Source organism: Schistocerca gregaria, chromosome 8 (genome assembly GCF_023897955.1).
Source record: "Schistocerca gregaria isolate iqSchGreg1 chromosome 8, iqSchGreg1.2, whole genome shotgun sequence".
NCBI lineage: Eukaryota > Metazoa > Arthropoda > Insecta > Orthoptera > Acrididae > Schistocerca > Schistocerca gregaria.
In genome coordinates, this window is record NC_064927.1 from 138273330 (window position 1) to 138299954 (window position 26625).

General features: G+C 41.2%; 1 long non-coding RNA gene across 1 annotated transcript in view; it reads right to left on the minus strand.

Annotated features, from left to right (window-relative positions):
• The window catches only part of LOC126284703 (uncharacterized), a 110794-nt gene extending 85316 nt beyond the window's left edge, over nt 1–25478 (minus strand). Inside the window, exons 1-2 of the long non-coding RNA XR_007551530.1 lie at nt 25305–25478; nt 19838–19957 (exon numbers count right to left, since the gene is read on the minus strand). This is a non-coding gene — a long non-coding RNA (uncharacterized LOC126284703). The remainder of the gene's footprint in view (nt 1–19837; nt 19958–25304) is intronic.
• Between the last annotated feature and the right edge of the window lie 1147 nt (nt 25479–26625).

The following is a 26625-nucleotide window of genomic DNA, read 5'->3' on the forward strand; positions in this document are numbered from 1 at the left end:
GTGTGGTAGCAAAAATTCAGTGTAGTTAAATGTTTTTGTGCGACTTTTTATTGTTAAATTCTGGTTTTCGGATGCTTCCTTTGCTCATTTAGGCCACGTGCACAGATGAGTCGATTCAGTCCTCAGCTCGTTATATTTATCGTTTGCTAATTTGCTTTGCAGTTCATTAGGATTATTTTTTATCGTTGCATCTATTTACCAATTAATTTGTAGCACACATTTAGAACATCTGAGAGGTTCCATTTTGTTAGGTCTTGCACCTATTTGATTCTTCTCTGCATTGCCTTGCATTGTGTGACCGCTCGGTGCTATTTCATTTTTACTGCAGCCTTAATGTACTGGAAGGCACGAACGTCGTGGTCTGTAGTTTTGCGGTGAAGGGCAGACTTCCTTTACTCTGTATTCTTTTTGCATGAACTTAGTGTGCGTTGAATTCATCCTGTCCTTCCTCCATTTACTATAAATTATATTCATGAAGTGCCTTAGCACGCAACATACAGGTCGATGGAATATCAGTACGTCAATATCAGCCACGGCAACTTCAACAAAACTTCTTATGCAGTGTTTCAAACTGTTTATTTCTATGAAAAGAAATCGTTAATGTTTCTCAGAGAACCCCTTCCGTGTTAAAATAAGCACATTGCATCTAAACTGGCGTTTGCCTAAGTGTAATAGCTCTTATGACAAAACGTTTTATGTTTCTCACTGAGAATTTAGTATATAGCTTCATGTGACATTTCACTCGGAAAGAATGTGCATCATGAATAATTCGATTTTAGTTGTTAACTGCTGAAAGCAATTACATTTAATATTCATGTGGATCAAAGCCGTGATTATTTCCCTTTATTGTAAGGGAATTTTTTCAACTTAGTTGGGTGGCAACTCTGAATAATTAATTAAATTTCCAACGGACCTCAGCGATTCCTGTTCTCATTTCCATTCCCAAAATATTCCGATTACACTTCAGAAACCATTTCAACTTTATAATCTACTGTATACAAATAATCGTAAGTGGTCACTAAAGTAGCGTAGGAGTTCGTTGAGAGTAGAGTTTCGGTGGCGATTGTGCAAGGGTGGATTCTTAGCCAAGTACTTCAATTTATTAACATCGATTTAATAGCGCCGCAGCACATGCATTAATAAACAATGCAAGCACTCGTGCTTAGCCTTCCAAATTAGTGCTGATATAACAATATAAATTTGATAAAAACAATTTTGTGCCTCACATTAATGAAATAATTACAACTGAAAGGGTCCCCTAACAACATACCTGTACGATGGAAAACTTAACCTAAAGTATATGTATGCGTCTCATAGATATTGTTCCGCCATGCTTAAACTAACCTTACAGAGGGGGTACTGAAGTAATTGTGCACAACAAAATTAGGTTACCAGGTAAAACAAAAGCGCCCATCTACACTCAACATCTTAATCATCCACCAGGCAGACAACACGTACGAACATCACAATCTAAACTGACACAAAAGTAACCCACTGCCAACTAAGACTCCCGATAAATAGTCCACGACTCGCTTCTACAACTAGCAACGCCACCTACTCGGCAAAGACTACACAGCAATGGGACCGGCCTGTGCTCTCCTTCGCCACGTCATGTACACATGACGTGATCTCAAGGTCTTAAGTGTGGCATAAACCTGCCCCCAGGGCGACAAGTCAGTCTGTCGTTCACCCCTGCATGCTTACCACATAAACGTCTTTAGCCAGCATTTTGCCAGCCAATGTTACGAAATTGGACTAGCATGTTTGGTTTTCGTTTGTGGCTGAATTTCTATAGCGTTGCGGCAGACCTGCACTTCACTCAGGGACTTGCAGTATTCAACAGTTTTCATCGTTTGTGTAACTGCATCCCTAGAAGGTTTAGTTGCACGCAGAGCCCTTAACCTGCACAGAACTTGCAACTATTGTTCGTGTTCAACTAAGGCGAACAGAAACAGTGTTTCATCTCATATATAGGTAACGTAATTGCCTACAAGGAGCACATATCAAAGACAAAGGTCTGTGTGTTGTAATGCAGGTGAATTAACAGTCCACCCATCTTGATGCAGCGCATTTCCAGTGCCTTAGAGCGACTGACTTTAGACATCCTTCGGTGAAATTAAAAACCGGAGTGGTACCATTAAGAGAGCAATGGACATTACCCTTTCAAACACAGAGCAGAGGCCACTTGGATGGAAAGAGTACACTGGAAGACCTGTATGGCAGGGGCGGGGGAGCTGTCTGATATGATGACACTTTAAGTTCAAGTCTATATGGAAGAGATAGATGATCCAATATTAGTCAGAATGTAAGAGAGGTCTGGAAGACTTGCAGATAAGCAAAAGAGATAAATAATGTTCCATCGCAATTTCTAAAATCTACGGGTAAAAGTGGCAACTAAACGACTATTAAATTTCTTACGTAGAATATATGGGACTAGTGGCGTACCATCAGACTTTCGAAAGAACTTTATCCACACAATTCCGAGGATATAAATGCCAGAATGTGCCATAACTATGCCACAAGCAGTTTAACAGCTCCTGTATCCAAGTTGCAGATAAGAATAGCCTACTGTACACAAGAATGGAAAAGAAAGTTGAGTGTATTAGATAACGATCATTTCACCTTTAGGAAATGTAAAAACAGGCGGCTCTGATGTTACGCTTATTCGTGGAAACAATGCTGAAGAAAAATCAAGACGCGTGTATAGGATTTGTCGACGAGGAAAAAGTGTTCACAACGTAAAATGGTGTAAGACACAGATTCTGTTTCTCACCCCTACTGTTCTGTCTGTACGTCGGGAAAGCAATGACTGAAACAAAGGAAAGCTTCAAGAATGGATTTTAAATTAAGGGTGAAGTCATCTCAATGTTACGGTTCGTAACGATATTGCTATCCTCAGTGATTTAACGAAGTCTAATAGCAGCTGTTGAATGGAATGAGCTGTCTAATTAGTACAGAATGTGGAATAAACGTAAGTTGGAAAAAGGCAAAAGTGATGACAAATAGCAGAAATCAAAATAACGATAAACTTAACACCAAAATTGATGATCATAAAATGAAGGAATTCTGCTACTTTTCAAGCAAAGTAACACAAGACGGACGAAGCAAGAAGGACATAGAAGGAGACTAGCACAGGCATAGAGGGCATCCCGCGATGAGAGAAGTCTAGTAGTATCAAATAAAATCCTTCATATGAGGAAGAAATTTCTGAGAATGTACAACATTGTACGGCAGTGAGACATGGACGGTAGGAAAACCGGAACAGAAGAGAACACAAGCATTTGACATGTGGTGCTAAAGAAGAATGTTGAAAATTAGGAGGACTGGTAAAGTAAGGAACGAGGTGGTTTACAGCACAACGGCGAGGAAAGGAAAATGTGGAAGACACTGACGAGAAGATCGAACACGGTGGTAGAATATCCGTAAGACATCATGGAATAATCTCCATAGTACTAGAGGTAGCTGTGGAGGGGAAAAAGAGGTAGGGGAAGAGAGACTGGAAGACTGGAATACATCCTGTAAATAACTGACTACGTAGAGACCAAGTTCTACTAATATGTGGCACAGCCCTTCTGGCCAAGTGTGAGGAAGGCTGTTGGATGCAGTCGAAAACTACTTAGCATTGAGGACGGCGTAAGAATACACAAATACAAAGGTAAACAGTAGTAGAAAGGAGAATAGCAACATCCTCAACATCAATATTGGGATCGGCATGGCAGTGGAACAAGTGATATAATTGTGTGTAAGAAGCAAGACTACACAGGATGGCCGGAACGATGAAGATACCAGAAGTAAATCGACACACTCAAACATTTTCCTCAATGAAAGAGCTCTAGTAGACTCAGAAATTGATTTGTTGTTGTTGGGGTCTTCAGTCCTGAGACTGGTTTGATGCAGCTCTCCATGCTACTCTATCCAATGCAAGTCTCTTCATCGCCGAATACCTACTGCAATCTACATCCTCCTGAACCTGCTTACTATACACATATCTTGGCCTTCCTTTACGGTTTTTACCCTCCACGATTAACTCCAGCACTAAATTGGTGATCTCTTGATGTCTCATATTGTATCCTACCAACCCATCCCTTCTTCTAGTCAAGTTGTCACAAATTTCTTTGCTCCCCAGTCCTATTTAGTACCTCCTCATTAGTTACATGAACTACCCATTTAATATTCAGAAATCTTCTGTAGCATTACATTACAAAAGCTTCTATTTTCTTCTTGTCTAAACTGTTCATTGTCCATGTATCACTTCCATACATGGCTACACTCCATATAAATACTTTCAGAAAGGACTTCCTGGCACTTAATCTCTACTCGAAGTTAACAAATTGCTCTTCTTCAGGAACACTTTCCTTGCCATTGCCAGTCTACATTTTGTATCCTCCCTGCTGCGGCCATTTTCAATTATTTTGCTTCCCACATAGTAAAACTCGTCTACTACATTGTCTCCTTTCATAATCTAATTCCCTCGCCATCACCTGATTTAATTCGACTACATTCTCTTATTCTAGTTTTGATTTTGTTGACGTCCATCTCATATTTTCTTTTAAAGACACTGTCCATTGCGTTCAACTGCTCTTTCAATTCCTTTGCTGTCTCTGACAGGTTAAAATGCCCTCATCAAACCTCAACGTTTTTATTTCTTATCCCTGGACTTCAATTCCTACTCCAAATTTTTCTTTTGTCTCCTTTACTGCTTGCTCAATATACAGATTGAATAACGTCGGTAATAAGCTACAACCCTGTCTCACTCACTTCTCAACCACTGCTTCCCTTTCGTGCCTCTCGATTCTTATTACAGTCATCTGGTTTCTGTAAAAACTGTAAATAGTCTTTCGCTCCCTGTATTTTACTGCTGCCACCTTTGGAATTTGAAAGAGAATATTTCAGTCAACATTGTCAATAACTTTCTCTCTCAAGTCTATAAATTCTATGAACGTTCGTTTGTTTTTCCTTAACCTATGAGAAGTCATACGGTCAGTAATGCCTCGCTCCTTCCTACACTTCACCTGAATCCAAACTGATCGTCTTCCACCAGGTTTTCCATTCTGTAAATGATTCGTATTAGTATCTTGCAACCGTGACTTGTTAAACTGATCGGTAATTTTCACATCTATCAGCATCTGATTTCCTTGTAACTAAAATTACTATATTCTTTTTGAAGTCTGGGGGTATTTCACCTGTCTCATACATCTTGCTGACCAAGTGGAAGAGTTTTGTCATGGCTGGCTCTCCCAAGGCTGTCTTCACGCAATATCCTATCTCCCTGCTCATCTTCCTCTACCACCTCTTAGATTTCCATAATATTGTCCTCAACTACACCTCCCTTATATATATCTTCTATATACTCCTTCTGTCTGTCTCCTTTCTCTTCTTTGCTTAAGTCCATCTGTGGTCTTGATATTCATAAAGGTGGTACTTTTTTCTCCAAAGGTCTCTTTAATTTTCCTGTAGGTAGCATCTATCTTGCCCCTAGTGATATATGCGTCTACAGCCCTACATTTGTCCTATAGCCATTCCTGCTTAGACATTTTGTACTTCCTGGCGATCTCATTTTTATACGTTTGTATTCTGTTTCGCCCGCCAAATTTATTACATTTTTATATTTTCTCCTATAATCAATTAAATTCAGTACCTCTTGTGTTACCCAAGGATTTCTAGTAGCCCTTGACTTTTTATCTACTTTAGCCTCTGCTGCCTTCTCTATTTCATCTCCCAAAGCTAACCAATAATCTTCTTCTACTGTATTGCTTTCCCTTGTTCTTGTCAATCTTCCCTAATGCTTCCTCTGAAACTCTCTACAGCTTCTTATTCATTCAGTTTATCCGGATCCCATCTCCTTAAATTCCTGCCTGGTTATAGTTTGTTCAATTTGAAATCTGCAGTTCATAACCAATAAATTGTGGTTAGAGTCCACATCTTCCCCTGGAAACGTCTTACAATTTAAAACCTGGTTCCGAGATCTCTGTCGTACCATTATATAATTTATCTGAAACCTTCCGGTGTATCCAGGTCTCTTCCACGAACAAGACTTTCTTTCATAATTATTAAAGCAAGTGTTAGCTCTGTGCAAAATTCTATCATGCAGCTTCCTCTTTCATTCCTTTCCCCTAGCCCATTTTCATCCACTACTTTTCCCTCTCTTACTTTTCCTACTATTGAATTCCAATACCCAATGACTATTAAACTTCCGTCTTCTTTAACTATCCGCATAATTTCTTTTCTCTCATCATACATTCCTTCAATCTCTTCATCATCCGCGGAGCTAGTTGGCATATAAACTTGTACTACTGTGGTAGATGTGGACCTATTCCACGCTCCGACCCATAGAATGCCAGTTTTGCTTTTCCTGAGTAGTCGTCCCTCCCCCCCCCCCCCCCCCCCCGGAGAGCAAAATGGGGGACTATTTTACCTAAAGAATATTTTACCCAAGAGGACGCCATCATCATTTAGCCAAATAGTAAAGCTGCATGCCCTCTGGAAATATTATGGTTGTAGTTTCCCCTTGCTTTCAGCCGTTCGCAGTATCAGCACAGCAGGGCCCTTTTGGTTAATGTTACATGGCCAGGTCAGTCAATCATCCAGATTGTTGGCCATGCAACTACTGAAAAGGCTGCTGCCCCTCTTCAGGAACCAGACGTTTGTCTGGCCTCTCAACAGATACCCCTCCGTCGTGGTTGCACCTATGGTACGGCTATGTGTATCGTTGATCTTTGAGGCACGCAAGCCTCCCCACCAACGGCATGGTTCATCGGGGAGGGGGAGAGAGAGAGAGAGAGAGAGAGAGAAAGAGAGAGAGATTGAAATGAAGCCTAGCAAAATATATCCTGAAAGTGGATATCTGGAGCACAAGATTACAAGATTATAAGAAAATGATTCGTGGGCCAGTAGAAATATGCAGAAAAAGAGCTGAATCATCTGTGGTGCTATCGGAGGATGTTAAAAAAGTGCGGACAAATAAAGAACGAAACGAATAAGTGGTGAAAAAATAACTGCGCATTGAAGCCTGTGGAAGACGCCATCCTAAATAAAGACAGGTTTGTGGGACGTCTGTTGCCGTATTCAGAAATAATTAACAAGTCACTGGAAATGGCAGAAACGGGGGTAGGGGGGGGGGGGGGTAGGACGGGTTTAATAGTAACGTACGTATTTAAAAATTGGCACAATATAACGGAAATGGGAGACAGCATCAAAAAGTCGAAAGAAGAAGAAGGTTTGAGAAAAAGGACTATTACTAAAGGCATACTGACTACCCCGAAACGTTTTTAGAATAGGAAAATATAGATGGCCTGATTGGAAACATGTCATAGCCTCCCTCATCTTCTCGTACTTCTTTTGCTACATCTTTTCTGCCAATTGCGCACTTCCTCGAGAGCAGAATTCCGCTCCTTGGTCACGGAGACATTCGAGAACAACTGCGTGAACGTTCTCATCGTTGGAATATCCATATCCTCGCGGAATAGACGGAAACAGTATGACGCAAGATCTGTACTTTGGGATCAGCATAACCTTCAGCTGTGAGGTCTTGGTTAAATTGCTGGCTACATTTCACGACGGCTGTAGGCGACATTGCATTTGCTCCATATACAGCCTGAAATTCACTTCGAGTTTGTGTAATTTAGACATTTTGGCCACGGTAATAGTACCAAGGCGCCAGTTGAACTTCTGAGTATGCTTCCAGTAGCAGCGCCGCTTCATTCACTCGCTGTGATGCACCTGTTATCCGTACCGCAGAACAGTCTCTGCAGGAATCCTTGAACATTTACTGTCTTTGGTAATGCGCCATTCTTGTCACATGCTGGTACTACCGCGGGACGACGTGTGCGAGCTACATCCTGAGGTCCCTGCGTACACAAAGACGCTCTCGGTCGAGGCTACCAGGCTGGTTCCTTCCGCCCGTGACCTAGTTTGGGCAGATGGCCTTCAGCCAGCATGTTGGAACCACGGCGCGTGAAGGTGCGTGCAGGGACACCGACAGACCGGCACTGGCTGCTTCGTACAGGTGCCGGTAGCACAATCAATTAAAACCTCACAGAAAATTGGGTCCCTGAGCGGAACTCGTACTCCCACACAGGCACAATGTTTATCGAAGGTGAGGTTGTCCGGATTTCTCACATAATTACAGCCCTTGCCAGCGAATGGGAATGTTCTGCTCCCGAGTCTGGGAACTGCACAATTTTTAAACTCATAGGAAGTTTCACAGTGGGGCACATTCCAAACATTTATGAAATCCAGTGATTATGGTTTGTCAGTAGTCACTATAGAAAAATGCTTTGCCAACAACTGAGTATAGTTCAGGTAATCAGAATATAATTCAGGTAATCACGCTGTAACAGCATGCGTTCTCGGAAATGATAAGTTCACAAAGATACATGTATCACATTGGAACAACCGGAATAAAATGTTCAAACGTACCTACGTTCTGTATTTTAATTTAAAGAAACCTACCTGTTGCCAACTATTCGCCTAAAATTGTGAGCCATATGTTTGTGACTATTACAGCGCCTTCTATCATAAAGCGAAAAAAAGTGGTCCAACTAAAACTTTCATATTTCTTTACGTACTACATGAATATGTAAAAAAAAAAATGGGGGTTCCTATTTTAAAAACGCAATTGATATCCGTTTGACCTACGGCAGCGCCATCTAGCGGGCCAACCATAGCGCCATCTGGTTTCCCCCTTCATGCTAGACGAGTTTCGTTCTTTGTAGTTTCTTCGTTTAATGCTTATTTCGTGAGATATTTGACCCTGTCACTATCAATGGACCGCCTCGTATACAGCAATCTGGACCACCACCGTCGAAGGCCTCGCTGTATGGTGGTACAAAGAGCAATGTGTGGTTTTCATGAGCAATAAAAAGGGCGGAGATGATGTTTATGTTGATCTCTATTCCAATTTTCTGCACAGGTTCCGGAACTCTCGGAACCAAGATGATGCAAAAAAAAATTTTTATGTGTTTCATTAAAAACTGTTCCAATAAATGGTGGCAAAGTGATAGCGAAACATTATTATAAATTGATTGGAAAAACAGATTCGTATTTTTTTATTATGCGTGTCGCTCGGCTAGGGCTTCGTCAGGTAGTGTTAAAATTAATTCCAAAGTAAACCATCCTTTTCGTACTAAGAATCTTTCATTCTGGTGTTCTTTTGGGTGCGACATACGCCTCTGTTATTAATATTAACATCCCAAAATGACAATTTCACTCTGCAGCGGAGAGTGCGCTGATATGAAACTTCCTGGCAGATTAAAACTGTGTGCGGAACCGAGACTCGGTCGGGCACACAGTTTTAATCTGCGAGAAGGTTTAATATTAACATTATCTGATGAAGGTCTACCCGGGCGAAACGAGTAATAAATAAACACAAATCTGCAACCTACGACTGTTTTTACGTTCACTTACTTTTCTACATAATTGTCAACAATATTAAGGCCTTACCGTAACGTGCAAAAAGCTTTTGAATACCTGCCGGCTGATCAGGCAACGACTGCTTAAAGTACACTTGTTGACACTTGAGGAAACTCATCATGTAACGTCGGAAACAGTTTTTCATCAGCTTTTCCCACCAAATCGTCGGTAACGACAAAAGGTAGCCCACTTTATTCCTCATCGCGCACATTTGTAAGGCCATCTCTAAAAGCTTTCCGTACCATCCCCTCACTTCTAATGTTTTCTCCATAGACTTCACTGACCTGACGATGAATTCCATCCGCATTCACGTCTTTACCACTAAGAAAACGAATCAAAGAGCTTATTTCATACTCAGCAGGTTTCTCAATCGCAGGAAGCATTTCAAACACTCACAGACAAACGTAAACACGCCGAATATTGATGACAATGAAGAAGGAAAATCAGATTCAAGTACAGGCTTTCATGTAAAATTCAAATTGATGGGAAAAGTTTACTTATTTTATTTTTATTTCAAAATGGTACTGAACTTAAAGATACACACATCATAGGATTTCCTCGTACCATTCCTTACGAGTAGTCATATCAGTTCGTTTTAGTTCTCGTACTACTATTAATGTATGCGACTATCTTCTTAATACATGCCACTCACATGCAGGCCACACAGTTCGCAAGAAGCGCGCCAGGTGGATTCTGTAGGACTTTAAATAAAATGTTGCCCCATTCACTCTATAGCGTCGTTTTGTTTCTTTTCGTTCTTTCTTTTTTTTTTCTTCTTTACTTAATGAGCACCCAGTTTCAACAAAACATTTACACCACTCACAAATGGCAAATCTACAGGGAGGATATTTACTGTACTCGATACGCAAACTACGTCGTACAATTGTCACAGACATTGATTCTTCAAACCAAAACACACAGAGAGCACACTCAGGACTGGCGAAGGCAGTCATCTTTCCTGCAACTGTCGCTAGCGCTTATGGTGGCATGATCCGGTATTAGCGTTATTCTTGAGTTAAAACTTACATCCTTCATTATTTTTAACACAGCAGTTCATCGAATAGTTCGACACCTTTCTCCTCTCTTGCACTGGTTTTTTTTATTTTAATATTTTATTTATTATACTTCCAGTGCATAACATTACTGAGAGTAAGCGCTAGGTGTGTGTAAAGAGAGCTATAGAAGCTGGGCTAGGTGGCCAACTGGGTCCTGGGATACGTTTTCAGCGCCCGCTAAACATCGGCATTCGCAGCATGTACTGGCCGCGTGTTTACCTAGCTGGTCGGCCATAGCGCACGGCGCGGCGCGCTGCTTTCTCCAAACACCAAAGCGTCTCTACCCGGACACGCGCGCGCGAACACGGATCTCCGGAGTGCGTTCTTAATGTAGGTGAAGTACGCACGCCGGCGCCGTAACCAGCAGATGCCTGAACAGGCGGCTGCACCGCTATATTAGTCCAGGCAAATGGTGCACGAAAATTGCTCGATGTGGAAACTTTTGGTATAATTAGGTTTAGCGGTTTATTCTCTGTTTTTAGCGGCGCTGAATACCAATCAGAAGTAGTTCAACAAAAATTTCCACGACAATATCAGAAATCAACAAAAAATGCACAAAAAATAACTTGATGTGGTTTCAGCGTATAACTTGCAATCAAGTTATTTACCAAAAAAAGGGGGGCTCAGCAGTAAAATAAAGAGTGGAAATTTACCAACAATTTATGTCTGTAATATTTTTTTGTGTGACGCATAGTTTCCACACAAAATAGTATTACAATATCGGTGAAATCAGTAATTTTTGGGAAAAGGCAAAAAAATAAATTGCAATTTTCTTCTCAAGTGAATTATTTCATCTGCCGTTTCTTGCCTTTCGATGTCTACCAAGCAAACCATAGAAGGAGCGCTTCTTTTCGTCCTATTTGACACCGAACTCAACTACACAACCCCTCTGTCTCCCCCAACCCTCCCTCTCTCATATATATATATATATATATATATATATATATATATATATATATATATATATATATGAGAGAGGCATGAAGTTAATTTCGTTTGTCGGCCGTAGTGGCCGAACGGTTATAGGCGCTACAGTCTGGAACCGTGCGACCACTACGGTCGCAGATTCGAATCCTGCCTCGGGCATGGATGTGTATGATGTCCTTATGTTAGTTAGGTTTAAGTAATTCAAAGTTCTAGGGGACTGCTGACCTGAGAAGTTAAGTCACTTAATTTCGTTTCTGAATGCTTTCGTTGACACACAATATGACACCAACTAGATGACAATGTCCAGCGATAAGTGTTTTATTTGTAAAAAAGACTTGAGTGAAGGTACAGTGAAAATGGTCAAGGAAAAAGGTACAGAAACGTTACATGATGCTAGAAAAAAAAAGCAAATCATAGGAAGGGAGCTATATAGCAGGTAAAACATGTGTTAAAGCACATGTTTCATTTCAGAAAAGTTAAATAAATGAAAGAATGTTAGCTGCTCACCTGAAGAAAAGCCATTGAACCCAGCGCATCATCAGGAAAATTAAGATCATCCTGTGAGTATTTTTATTTCAAATCACAATGTTTTGTGTGTGGAACGGGTATTTCCGAAGATTGTGCAAGGTCAAAACGACGACTGCATCCTAATAAACGAAATTTGGTGCACCAGGTGACCAAAATAGAGACGAAAGACACAGTTGTGAGACAGGCCCAGCTACGTGGAGATGATTTCTGTGCAGTAGTTCTCAATAGGATCCAGCCGAGAACAGACATGGTGCCTGCTGATTGTCAGAACCATGACAAATGTGTAAAGAAACTGTACAACAGTAGGCCCAAGGCTGATGGAAAAAATAAGGGATCGTTGGCCCTCATGCTGAAGAGATTGAGAGGGCGATGAATGACATTTTCACTTTTATGGAAAGCAGATATGAGGAATGTCAGTTTTCATTCTATCAAATAAAGAACTACTACGTCCCTCAAAGAAAAACTGTAATAAAATTTATTGGAGAGATGTTGGAAAGATGTTATCAAAGATTCAAATGGCTCTGAGCACTATGGTCATCAGTCCCCTAGAACTACTTAAACATAACTAACCTAAGGACATAACACAACACCCAGCCATCACGAGACAGAGAAAATCCCTGACCCCGACCTGCGGACTTCTTATCATAGGAAAGATAAAACGGAATACAATCGTTTTCTTCAAAAATACTGGCCATAAGATTTTGACAGACGCTTGTTGCTACGAACTGATATGACTGCTCGTCAGGAATGTTATGTGAAAATCCTACGAGCTGTGATTGTTTCAAATAAGTACTATTTAGAAATAAAAATGAAATTATACCTTTCTCAGAAGAAAGTCTTCGATTAGTTGAGACAGCGGCTGGGATAATTCTTGATGAGATATGATCAGTACCGAATGCCATAGATGTCTATCCTCCTCCAGATTCTTTCTTGGACGAAAGCGAAAGTCTTGCTCCGGAGCCTCTCAAAGTTTTCTTGGAAAGGCTCATTCTCAAGAAGAAGCGGGGGAACACCGACAAGTGGAGAGAAAACGTTTTAGACATGCAACAGTATTTCATCTGTTGGACATTCGAATTAAGAAGTATATGGTTATTAATTTGTACATGTAGGCTTGTTATTCATTTATTGTCGTGTATGCCGGCCGCTGTGGCCGTGCGGTTCTAGGCGCTTCAGTATGGAACCGCGTGACCGCTACGGTCGCAGGTTCGAATCCTGCCTCGAGCATGGATGTGTGTGATGTCCTTAGGTTAGTTAGGTTTAAGTTGTTCTAAGTACTAGGGGACTGATGACCACAGATGTTAAGTCCCATAGTGCTCAGAGCCTTTTGAACCATTATTCTTGTCGTGTATATTGACTAGTTGCCTGATAAACGGTGCGATGTAGCTCACTGTGGTTAGCGCCACCTACGGTGCGCCGGGTGCAGCACATCTGACGACCGTGCGCCCGTTATAACAGAGGTAGTAGCGGAGAGCATACGGTACCATATGTAATTTTACTTATGTTCGAAACAGGCTTACGTCTGTTGAAGTTATTTTATTGGTCTTGACGCAGCCGCTAGGCTAAGACATTTTTCTTTTGTAAGTAATGTATGTAAGTAATATGTCATCACTTACGTAATTTTGAAATTTATGTGTAGATTGTATCACTGGTCTAGATGTTATTTTGCTCACTGTTTAGGACTTCTGAAGAAGGCTGTATTATTAGAGCTGAAATCATGGTCAAGGTTTAAAATAAACATAATTTAGTGCAACTGTAGCCTGTTTTTCATTCGAGACAATTTCGTAACGGTTGCTGCTATCGCTGCCATAATGAAAATAATGTTCTTGCAAATGCATGAAGACCTGTCAGACCAACTGTGGATGCAAAAAACCAGGCCTCAGCTGTTCTAGTATGTGCCTGAACTACGAGAACTGCTGCAGTAACATGCTCATTGCACAAACTGAAGAAGAAGCAGAGAATGACCCAAAGTTACGTGGGTTACTTGATAAAAAATTAAATCTCAGATTTACTCCTTCATCGCTATTTATTTGTGTTGAACATATTACAATATGTTTCTCAATAGGTATCGCTTTCATATCTATTCAATAAATTGTCAAGTATTTGGAATTAACTCACCGATTATTTGTTTTAGGTGTAGAAGAACTGAGAGGCTGTCCTGAAGAAATTACGGAACCTGTGTCGACATGAGCTCGTATTAATACTGAAATACCCATGATTTGTAAATAAATTATCGTCTTTTATCGTCGTTTAGAATAATTTTTACCTAAATGAAATTAAAAAGTACATACTAATTGACATTGTCTATGTTCCAAAAATCACTGATTTTACATGGAAACCATATGACTTAAATAATACGTTAAAGACATAAATTGTAAGTAATTTCCTTCTCTTTATTTCACTACTGGGCCACTTTTGTGTAAATAGCTTCCTTTGCAGGTTATAAGCTGAAAACCACTAAAAACGATGCTTTAGTAGTTTTTTTATGATTTCTCATATTTTCGGGGAAAATTTTTGTTGGACAACTCCAGGTTCGTGTTCAAAACGCCAGAGAACACAAAATAGACCATTATATATAATTACACCAGAACTTTCCACTTGAAATTACCATTTCACCGGACTACATCATTTGTTTGTTAATAGACTGTGTAACAGAAATTTTAATTAATACTTTCTTAATACACGTTAAAACTTTATTAATACACTGACAGAAGACCAGGAAGCGCCGATCCGATTTTTATCAAAATTTGTAGATGATGTTCGTCAATGATGCACCGGTATTGAATGATTAAACTTCAGTTTAATCTGGAACTGAAGTGAACCATCAACACCATTATCAGGAGCGACGCTCACAGGGGCTGTAGCATGTAAGCAAATGACCACTGAACGTCATCTTGATGAATTTCTTGCCACGCCTGAAAAATGCTCTTGTCATTTCACGAAGATTTCTAGCTGGCGACTGACATAAAAGTATACGTCTTCTCGTCGTATCCCAGACATGCCTTAAAATTCCGTCAGTCTTCTGACGTATGATGTGGCCTGCCACAGATTCCTCTTCTGCGCCAATCACTTCATCTAAGTAGCATTTCCGCTCAACGCCCACAATTGTTTGTTGGATATATTTCGATACCTTTCTTCCTCTATCCTTTTTGCTCTCTACGGCTCCATCACGGGAGTTATTCCTTGAGGATTTTAGGATGTTTTATTCCGTGAGGCCTTAACAATTCGTAAGATCGGGTCCCTTCAACTTGTCAACGCCTTCTACATCTCCTCACCGTTTTTGCGTAGAACCTCCTTGTTTCTCACTCGTCAGTGCACCTAACTTTTAACGTGCCTAAAGAACCATATTTCAAACGCTTCATTCCTATTTTTTTCCTGTTTTCCCACAGTTCATGATTCACATTCATAAAGGGCTGTCTTCGTATATACAGGGTGTTTCAAAAATGACCGGTATATTTGAAACGGCAATACAAACTAAACGAGCAGCGATAGAAATACACCGTTTGTTGCAATATGCTTGGGACAACAGTACATTTTCAGGCAGACAAACTTTCGAAATTACAGTAGTTACAATTGTCAACAACAGATGGCGCTGCGGTCTGGGAAACTCTATAGTACGACATTTTCCACATATCCACCATGCATAGCAATAATATGGCGTAGTCTCTGATGAAATTACCCGAAATCTTTGACAACGTGTCTGGCGGAATGGCTTACCATGCAGATGAGATGTACTGCTTCAGCTGTTCAATTGTTTCTGGATTCTGGCGGTACACCTGGTCTTTCAAGTGTCCCCACAGAAAGAAGTCACAGGGGTTCATGTCTGGCGAATAGGGAGGCCAATCCACGCCGCCTCCAGTATGATTCGGATAGCCCAAAGCAATCACACGATCATCGAAATATTCATTCAGGAAATTAAAGACGTCGGCCGTGCGATGTGGCCGGGCACCATCTTGCATAAACCACGAGGTGTTCGCAGTGTCGTCTAAGGCAGTTTGTACCGCCACAAATTCACGAAGAATGTCCAGATAGCGTGATGCAGTAATTGTTTCGGATCTGAAAAATGGGCCAATGATTCCTTTGGAAGAAATGGCAGCCCAGACCAGTACTTTTGGAGGATGCACGGACGATGGGACTGCAACGTGGGGCTTTTCGGTTCCTCATATGCGCCAGTTCTGTTTATTGACGAAGCCGTCCAGGTAAAAATAAGCTTCGTCAGTAAACCAAATGCTGCCCACATGCATATCGCCGTCATCAATGCTGTGCACTATATCGTTAGCGAATGTCTCTCGCGCAGCAACTGTAGCAGCGCTGAGGGCTTGCCGCATTTGAATTTTGTATGGATAGAGGTGTAAACTTTGGCACATGAGACGATACGTGAACGTTGTCGTCATTTGGACCGCAGCTGCAACATGGCGAACGGAAACCCGAGGCCACTGTTAGATCACCTGCTGCACTAGCTGCGCGTTGCCCTCTGTGGTTGCCGTAAACCGTCACCCTACCTTTCCAGCACGTTCATCCGTCAGGTTCCCAGTCCGTTGAAATTTTTCAAACAGATCCTTTATTGTATCGCTTTTCGGTCCTTTGGTTACATTAAACCTCCGTTGAAAACTTCGTCTTGTTGCAACAACACTGTGTTCTAGGCGGTGGAATTCCAACACCAGAAAAATCCTCTGTTCTAAGGAATAAACCATGTTGTCCACAGCACACTTGCACGTTGTGAACAGCACACGCTTACAGCAGAAAGACGACGTACAGAATGGCGCACCCACAGACTGCGTTGTCTTCTATATCTTTCACATAACTTGCAGCGCCATCTGTTGTTGAAAATTGTAACTACTGTAATTTCGAAAGTTTGTCCGCCTTAAAATGTACTGTTGTCCCAAGCATATTGCAACAAACGGTGTATTTCTATCGCTGCTCGTTTAGTTTTTATGCCGTTTCAAATATACCGGTCATTTTTGAAACACCCTGTACGTACATTCTCAGAAAGTTCTTCCTCAAATTGAGGCCGATATTTTACACTTCTTTGGCTAATAATGTCCTTTTTGCCTATGCTAGTTCGCCTCTTAAGTCCCGCTTGCTTCCTGCGTCATGTGCTACTTCTCTTCTAAAGTACAGAATTCCTTCACATTGTCTGTTTCGTGGTCCATAATCTTGAAGTTAAGTTTTTCGCTCATTTCATTTCTGCTACACTTCATTATATTCGTCTTTCTTCGATTTACTCCAACCTATAGTGTTTGATCATTAGAGTGTCTATTCCATTCAGAAAGCTCACCAAGTCTTCCTCACTTTCACTGAGGGTAGATAATTCTTTTACCCCAAGTTTTAATCTCTCTCCTGAACCTTACTTTATTTTCATTATTGTTTCTTCGAAGTGTGTATTGAAGAGCAGGAGCCAGTGACTACATCCCTGTCTTATACCCTACCTAATCCGAGCATTTCGCTTTTGGCCTCCCTTCTTATTTTTCCCTGATTCATGTATGTATTGCATACCAGCAGACTTTCATTACAGCTTACAACTATTTTCCTGAGAATTTGGAACATCTTGTTCAATTTTATACCGTCGAACGATCTTTCAACGTCAATAAATCTTATGAAAATGTCCTTATTTCCTTATTTTTCTCAAATCTTGCTGCCATTGTGAAGCGCAACGTATAACCGCCTTTCCACTGCCTTTTACTTTCCTTAAACCAAACTAATCGTGATTTAACAAGTACATATGCACTGTGAGTAACAAATCACTGAACTGGGCGGGTCAGTCAAAGATTCGTATATTGTTTGCTGAACTACAGTGTGGGGTCTTACGATATCTTGCTGGATTACACCACCCGGTACTCGGCTCGTGAAGACTGTATCGCCAGGGTTCATCATTGGAACCACATGCTGGTGAGCATTCGGCTTTCCATCAACAACTACTTTTACCATGTACAACAGTTTCTTCTACCATGATTCCAGGCGTTGGAGAGGCATGTATCCTGATGATCGCTTCTTCCTGCGACGTTTCGCATTTGGCTTCGATATGACCGCCACAAACTAAATCGAGGTTCATCGCTGAACAACACACGATACTAAATGCCCCAAGCGGCTCTGGCTCTATATCACGCAAGCCTCTGCTGTCTCTTGTTCGGTGTCAGCGGTAAACGACGCGCAGCAACCCATCTTCCATAGTATGATCCCGACCAATCGTGGTGACACTCGTCCTGTGAGCTCAACCCGGATTTCAAGTGTTCTCGTCCTTCTATTTGTCAGAGCTAGCCCAAAAAACCTACGTCTTGTCGTGGAGTAATCCTTCTTTAACAAACCATGCCTGCCCTTCATGCCACACTATTCTCATTCGATGTCTCTACCATTCGTTCAGCATTAATTTCACTACAGCCTGTGTGATATGTCCGTGTACCCTTCATGTCAATGACGCGACCTTTTTGAAAATTCGAAAGATAGCAGTAAGCTTCCGATGTACCCATTTCCAGCAGTTAAAATACAGAATCTTTAAATCAATGTTTCTCGTGCACTTCCTCAGTATAGCAACTAAGATCTTGTGCAACTATTGGTACGATAAAGAATACCATTTCAATGCAGAAAATAAAATACTCATATTCTTATAATCCGTTTGTGGCAATCTTCGTCTCAGGGTGACTTCCAAGGTCCTTAATTGGTATTTGTAGCAAATGAGTAAACTAACAAGTGATTAGTTTCAGAATTTATTCAGAATTCAGGAGAAAACGCACGACATCTGTTTTAACCTCCCAGTTATTCATAACGTCTTTTCCAGAACACTTCTACAGCTTTTCAATAACAAAACTATTGCCTAACAAATACCTCCAACGTTCCAGTAACAAAAAAAAGCCTAACAAAGACCACATAGCAACACAGTTTAACATTCGTTTTCCAGCGAAATGCAAAGAGCAACAGAGACCTAAATCTTGACTGTCCAAGATTACGATTGACTGTCAAGCGATACTATATATAACAAAATATTCTAGAACAGTCTCGCATAATTTTATGAAATTATTTCACATTTTTAATATCCAGTAATTACAAGCAATACAAAAAATGAACAAAGAGCACTATTGCTTCTAAAAAAGTTTCGAAATCAAATTTGTGATGATAAAAGGTTTTCATATATAGTGAGGGTAACAATAAAGGCGTTCAAAATAGTTAATTGTGGAATTTTGTTTACATTTTGCAAAATAGCAATTTTTATACAAATGGAAGAATTTTTTTGTAAAATTACGCACATTTTTACAATCAGGTTATCCATAATGTATCCATAAATAATTTATTTTTCATTGGCTAACTTTTGAATTGAACCTAAACATTATTAACTTGAAAGCAAGTGACATGTTTCTTGCATGCTAATGTTCTCCAAAATTATATTTTCGGAATGTTTTATTGTATAATTAATAGTACGGTTATTATCTTGTGACTCAATGCTTCGTTGTCGAACTATATACACAAAACCTGAAATTTACGTAATCTGACAGTTATGCCTTGTGGATCGGGTTCGTTATTTGAAATATGGTATAAAGCCGGTATTGTACGTTTCATTAAATGAGTTTCACCTTGTTATGTTCTACTATTAAGCTGCTCAAGCAATACTCTCTCTACATGGTGGTGTTATTTCCATGTGAAAAATTCCAGTAACGTTCAACACACCAGAAGCCAACATGTACTCACACCATTCTTCAACTAGAAGAATGGCTTCTTACTGTATTGAAAATAAACTCACATATCAACATGCTCTCAAGCGTGGAAATACTGGTAACATTCGGGCATGGTGTTCATTGTGTAACATGTTTCTCTTCTGACACTGTATAACTTTCTCTCTAAAAACATCGATAACTTCACAAAAAATTATATTTGTCAATGATAGATTAAAAGTATGATGTTAGCAGGGAATCAATACTCATATTTACCTTTGGCTGGAAACACCCTGTCTTACCATAAAGTCACCCGAGAATACATCGCAAAAGCTCCCAATGCAGCACAGATCACATATCCAGACGTAGTTGTAATAAAATGCAGGCCGGGACCATCTGAAAAAGTACCATTGTTCTGCATATAAATGGATTGGAGGGCTTGACAGAGATAGGAAAGTCGGAAATACGACTATGTAACGGAGCTATACTTGTTTAAATTCCTGCTTCCCTCATGCACCAACTTTTGTATCCCGCTTGGAAGGCGGCGCGTGGGTTTGCTCCTGTAAACTGAAGGGTATGCCGAATGTAAGAAGTGGGTAGGAGCAGGAAAAGGTGAAATGCTTCGGTACTGCGTGTAAATTGAAACTCTTTTACTGGGGTAAGAACATATACAAGTGATAATACTTAACTTTGTGTACAGATGAGCCGTAGAGGTATCAAAGCTAACAGCTACTAGTAGTTGGACAAACAAACATTCAAGTAACTGAAGTAACAAAGTCTGTAATGGCTAGCCCCCTATCAAGTAGAAACTATGTTGCTTGGTCGTCTACTCGGAATGAAATGGGCTGAATCAGGAGCGACGGTCGTCGTCGGTGTCGGTGTCGTACAGCCAACCTAGCAGAGCGCACCTACGTTGTGGCATCGTAGCTATCGATACCACAGCAACCTTCTGAAATGAGGGAAACTCTTCCTTCCCCTCCACAGAAGCTCCACTGAAATCTTTCCTGAATTAGCAGCTACAGTTTCTTGCGCTGATTAGTGGAAAGAAGATATGTGAGAAATAGACTGGTCTCCACAATTAAAGCAACAAACGAAAATTTTCCAAGATTGCGTTCATTTTGCCACAAAACAGTATGAACAGCTGGTAGTAAAGTATAAACAAGGTAAAGAATACAGAACGTAATCAGCTGGAGCATGCATAACGGTAGACAAAAATGTTCGTTTTTTTTCCAACTTAACGAATTTGTGCATACATTCTGACGACTGGTTAACGTGCTCAGTATGGGGTGTAACCATCTCTGGCACCAATATAGGCCTGAATACGACGGGACATTCTGTGAATGATGTCATCAATCTCATGTGAGGCAGAGCTGCCCACAAGCCTTGGAGAGTGGTTGGTGGACACTGAAGTGATGCAACCCGTTTCCCTAGTGCATCACAGATATGTTCAAGGAATTCAAATTGTGAGAGCGATCAGGCCACGCCATGCATGCAATATCTTCCGTTTCCAAAAACATATCAACTAACCTTGCTCTATGAGGTCGAGGATTATCGTCCACCAGTAAGAAGTCTGGGCTCACAGCACCTCGCAGCAACCACGCATGAGATCCAAAGATCTCCTCAACGGTACCCGCCACCGTTAAATCTTGCTGATTCATCCGTACAATTTCATAAAAGGTCTTCAAGTGGTCAACATAATCCCTGCCCACACCATTAGGGACCCTCCTCGATATCAGTCTCTTTCCACAATATTTGGGTCCCGAAATCGTGTTCCATGTGCCCTCCAGATGCGAATCGACTGAAAATCACTCTCCAGACCAAATCGGACGCACCTGTGAAAAAAAAAAAAAAAAACATTGCCACACCGTTCGACAGACCAGGAGTCATTTGACGGTTCTAGTATGGACGCTCCCTTCTGTGAAGACACGCCAGAGGTAAAAAGACAGCAAGTCTCGAACAATAAAGGCCACTGTGCTGAAGCCTTCTGTACACAATTTGCCTCGAAACAACATGTCCAGGGGATGCTGCGAGGTCAGATGCCAGTTGCACTGCACTAGTGAGGCGGTACCGTCCTGCCTTACAGCCAAATAACTGTTCATGCTTTCTGATGTCACGCATGGGTTGTCCTGTCCCGGTCTCTGGGATACAGTTCCGTTCTCTATAAAGTCTCCCTGTTCCGGTCTCCGGAATACAGTTTCGGTCTCTATAAACTGTAGCCTCGTCCTAGAAACAACAGAATAATCCACATTAAGCCATAGGGGCCACATCAGTTTGCGACTCTCCGGCTTCCATTCTTCCTACGGCGCTCAACGGCAGAGAGTCTGGTAGGCGTCTTCACTGTGCCATACTGCACAGTCTGCGGCTGTGTTCACGGCGATTGTGGATATGGGACTACCCTGCAAACACTACCCCGCTTGATAACTGCCCTGACGTCATTGCTGACATGGTTTTCCGTTTATTGGAATGCCATCTTCCGTACAGAACTCTATCGTAACGACATCTGTTGACAGTTTGTACGATTTTATCAGGACGGGGAAACAGAAGTTTGTTGCTTTAATTTTGGACACCAGTGTATTTGATTTCTGAATGATATAACAGAAATGATGATTACTAATACTGTTCGGATAATATTACAGAAGGGAAACGTTTGTGTGCTTTCCGAGAGTTGCAACCTGGCAGCTGCCATCCATTCATGAATGGTGAGGCTCATTACTGAATATTAATTCTCTTGTCTTTTCACTTCCCTATAAGTCAGAGAGAGAGAGAGTGTTGGCATCTCTCTCTAATATTCCTTAAAACAATTTTTCATTTAGCTCTATTTACTTCCAAAAGGTAAGAGTTCCTAAGAGCGACGAAAGGAAGGATGAAAGGGAATATAATTTCCTCTCTGATATCATTGCAAGCACAGCACAAGTTGGGATCAGACCAGGATCGCGAAGAAAATGAAACGTTTCTTTCTCCAAAGAATTATCCCTGCATTGTCCTGAGCGATTTAAGGACACCAAGCAAGTTATGAATCTATGACGCTGTATGGTGTTTTTAACCTCACTTCTACCCAACGCACCAAGTGGTGGGGTAAGTGTACCTGGCGTCGAAATTAACGTAATTCCCTGAAATGTACAGACATTAAGTCATATTTTTTAAGTGCTTAAAAATAATTTAAAGAGTACAACAACAGATATCGTTCCCATCCTACAGCATATTCAAAACATGTTTTATGCGATTTAGTATCTCTTACTCATCTTGAGGTCTAATGTCTCAGCAGATATCATGTCCAGCGTAACGAAAGAACTTGGTTGTTTGCTTACTCACTTCTGTATACGTACAGCTTAGTAGCACATCAATTCCAACAGTGGTTTCATTTCTCTCCTGAATCGAAGACACGTGCTCGTTGGAGAAACGTTTCCACAGCTGCACTTGAGCACAAAGAGGTAAGATGATGAACCAAATTTACAAAATAAAGGGTGCAGCTAAATTCAAAATTTTACACAGAAATTACTCCAAAAGTTAATTTAAGCTACACGATAGACGAATTACGAAGGCTGAATACCTGCACCATAAATACTACAAGGATATGAATCTCATATACTATGTTTTCTTACTGTTCTACATTTGTCGTAGTTCCTGCTCCAACGCAAGTCGATGAGACTTCAATGCACGGTGGGAGCAGAAACTCTTACCCATAGGTGGTCAAAAGCACAACAGGATATGATCAAATGGTACTTTTCCAGTCAGGAAGCACTCCTAAACAACTTCAAAAATTCATTTCAAATTAAAGTCTTGGCATTTTTATCCAGTAGTTAGATCTACAAGCATCAACAGATTCAAGGTTCAAAGAACAATGATTGCATTGTCAATCATAGCTGTTTGTAACGTATGTTTAGACTGCATGAAGGACGTATGCTCAGGTTAATTCCTCTGCATAAGTACTAAGAGACATTTTCGTTTACCGAGCGAGGTGGCGCAGTGGTTAGCACACTGGACTCGCATTCGGGAGGACGACGGTTCAATCCCGTTTCTGGCCTTCCTGATTTAGGGTTTCCGTGATTTCCCTAAATCGTTTCAGGCCAATGCCGGGATGGTTCCTTTGAAAGGGCACGGCCGATTTCCTTCCCAATCCTTCCCTAACCCGAGCTTCCGCTCCGTCTCTAATGACCTCGTTGTCGACGGGACGTTAAACACTGACCACCACCACCACATTTTCGTTTCTGTGACAGACCGTGGTAACATTAGTGCGTTTATTTGAGGAACAAAACTGTAATAATCAACCCTCCATTCGACAAATGATTTAAAGACAACGAGAAATATATGAATCAAGATAGACGGAAAGCTCATTTCACATTCGATTCCAGTGCCTCAATCACTCTATCCCCTTCCCTTGGTTTCCATGATATTCCTTCCCCGTGAAAAGTGGGAGACTGTTAGGAATAGGTACTGCTAGTTATAAATAGCCGTTAATGCAGGATGAAAAATGTTTCCCTTGCGTAGTTTCGAATTACACAATTCTAGAGAACAGGTTCCGATAGAATTTACTGTTTTGATTCTGAAGCCACGTATACCCATATCCAAAGAGTTTCGGTGCCGATTTTATTCCTGGTGAATATGTGATGTCAGCGATGCATCTACGGTGGCAGCTTGAAGTGAAAACCGCAAATTACAGATCTGAATCTGACCAGTGAACTGTGAGCAGGCAATGTTAAGCAGTGAACATGCGGCCATAGTGTGTCATCTTGCTGTGTCACATTTTGCAATGCACAAACATCTCTAAAGCAAGTGTTAAGACATTTCCAGAATGTTCCGAAAAAGAGAAGAGCGTGGGCGAAGTTTGTCCCGCCACGCGTCTTGACATACGAACAGAAGCAATGACGCATGGGTACCTGCCGCGATTTAACTGAAATGTAAAATGTGGACAATTATGTTGTGGAAAAAACCATCACAGGTAATTGTGTTATCAGTACGAATCTGCCACAAAACGACAAACTGTAGAAACTCAAATCAAGCGCTAACGGTCTGACTATATAACTGACATTTGAGCATATATGGTCACGAGTTGAACAAAATTCCAAAGGAGCACATTTTCTACAGTTTCAAATGATTGTATGAACGTTCTGGGCATTGTGATCAAGTGGAAGGAGATTATATAGAACACTTGAAGCACTGAAGCCACCATCTTATCTTTTCTCTCTATTTTCATTAATCCACTATCGAGACTTTTAGGACTGACAGGATACTGATTACCGGTTCAGAGGATGGCTTTTACCTTACAGATGTTAATTGGAAGGAGGGGGTGGGATTTTAGATGATTACTGTGGTTAGAATACACACCAGAAATAGCAGAGGGCTATGGCTATGGGTGCTTCTCTGAGATATGGACCTTGCAAAGTAGAGAAACTAGTAACAAACAGTGATATTAGGAGTAACCTATCGTAGTAACTCACCTGACGTCGATATGTTTCAGTAGAACAAATATTTAAAAAATAATTTCTGTTGTTGCTCAGTAACCGTTACTTTCTATGTTATATACCCACAGAAACACTACACGCAAAACTAAATAATGTAACATAAAAATAGCTATTAGTTAGAAAGAACCCGTTACAAGTAAATGTTGTTTGACCATAACAGTAAGTTTCAAGTCCATTAATCATGTTCGTGTTCCTATTATGCATTGTAGTCTCCTAGGATACTTGGTCCCAGTCTCTCTCATTGTGACTATTAAAGCTGTGCTCTCCGCACTTGGTCTTACCTTTAAGTCGTTCACTGACGTTTATGAATGTTCACGTATGATTCATTGCCCCATCAGGTGCTTAAGTGTGCCACGTCTCGTGTGCTCGTGTGTGTGGGGTCAGACGCCGCCCAGGGGCACATCGGCAGGAAGTGTGCCGCCCGTTTAGGAAGCCAGTGCTGGCACACTTGTGGCGCGGCGCGGCGCGGTGTGGGCACCTGCTGGAGCTGCGTAGGCCAGCAGCCTCGTGGGAAACCTGTCAGCTTTCACCGTCTGCCGCTCCAAGCACTCGTGTGCTTCGTCCCCGCCCCAAACTAACGGGAACCGTGTGACAAATCACCGCCAATTCCCGACAATTCTTTCACAGAGGTAGTCTGCGCGTCCTTGGAGGCCGTTGTATTGTGTGACCTGGCGTGCTAGAATGTTCGCTTCTTCAGGAGCGTCTTACCTGACATATACATCTCAGTCTCATTTGCAGTAACTTAAGTCTGAATTGAACAAACAGATTCTCACTGTCTTTACTTAAATTAGTGTAGTAGGATAACCCTGCAATTAACACAATCTTTTGCTTATCTACAGAAAATGGTCTGTGCTAATCCCTTCAGCCAAAAGTAAACCGACGTTGGTTAAGACGACAGCAAACAAGAACGTTCATGTATTTCATTACATTGTCTGATGGACAACCGTAGCCATACGTAGACATCTTGAATAAAAACCTCTTGGGTGCTCTTGTACATGATTTATTTAACGGCCGGTGTCATAGCTTAGAAGCTACATCATTAACCATTAGGTCGAGTGTGACAGTCCATCAAAACTGCCATAAATACAGAAGATGCTCTCAGCTTGCATTTCCATGCATCGCCGTCTGGTGTACTTATGGCACTTTTGGTGCACTGTGACCTTCGATCTAATGGTAAAATGGAAATGCCGTGTGGCTAGGTCCTCCCGTCGGGTAGACTGTTCGTCTGGTGTAAGTCTGTCAAGTTGACGCTACGTCGGCGAGTTGCGTGTCGATGGGAATGAAATGATAATGATAAGGACAACACAACGGAGAAAATCTCCGACCCAGCCGGGAATCGAACCGGGGCAGTTGTGTATGACATTCCGCCACGCTGACCACTCAGCTACCAGGAGCGGACGTTCTTATACTTAAACCGTTATGTTTTGTCCTCTATCTTCCTTTCTGGATTTATGGCACGCTTGAGAAATCGTGTACCCACACTTTCTGCGTATTTGACGAATCGTTAATTGTGTCATTCGTAAGGAATGTCCGGTCCCTTCCATGACGCAAGTTTAATGTCATGGTTTAAAATTTCTGACTTAATGATGTGGCTTCTAAACT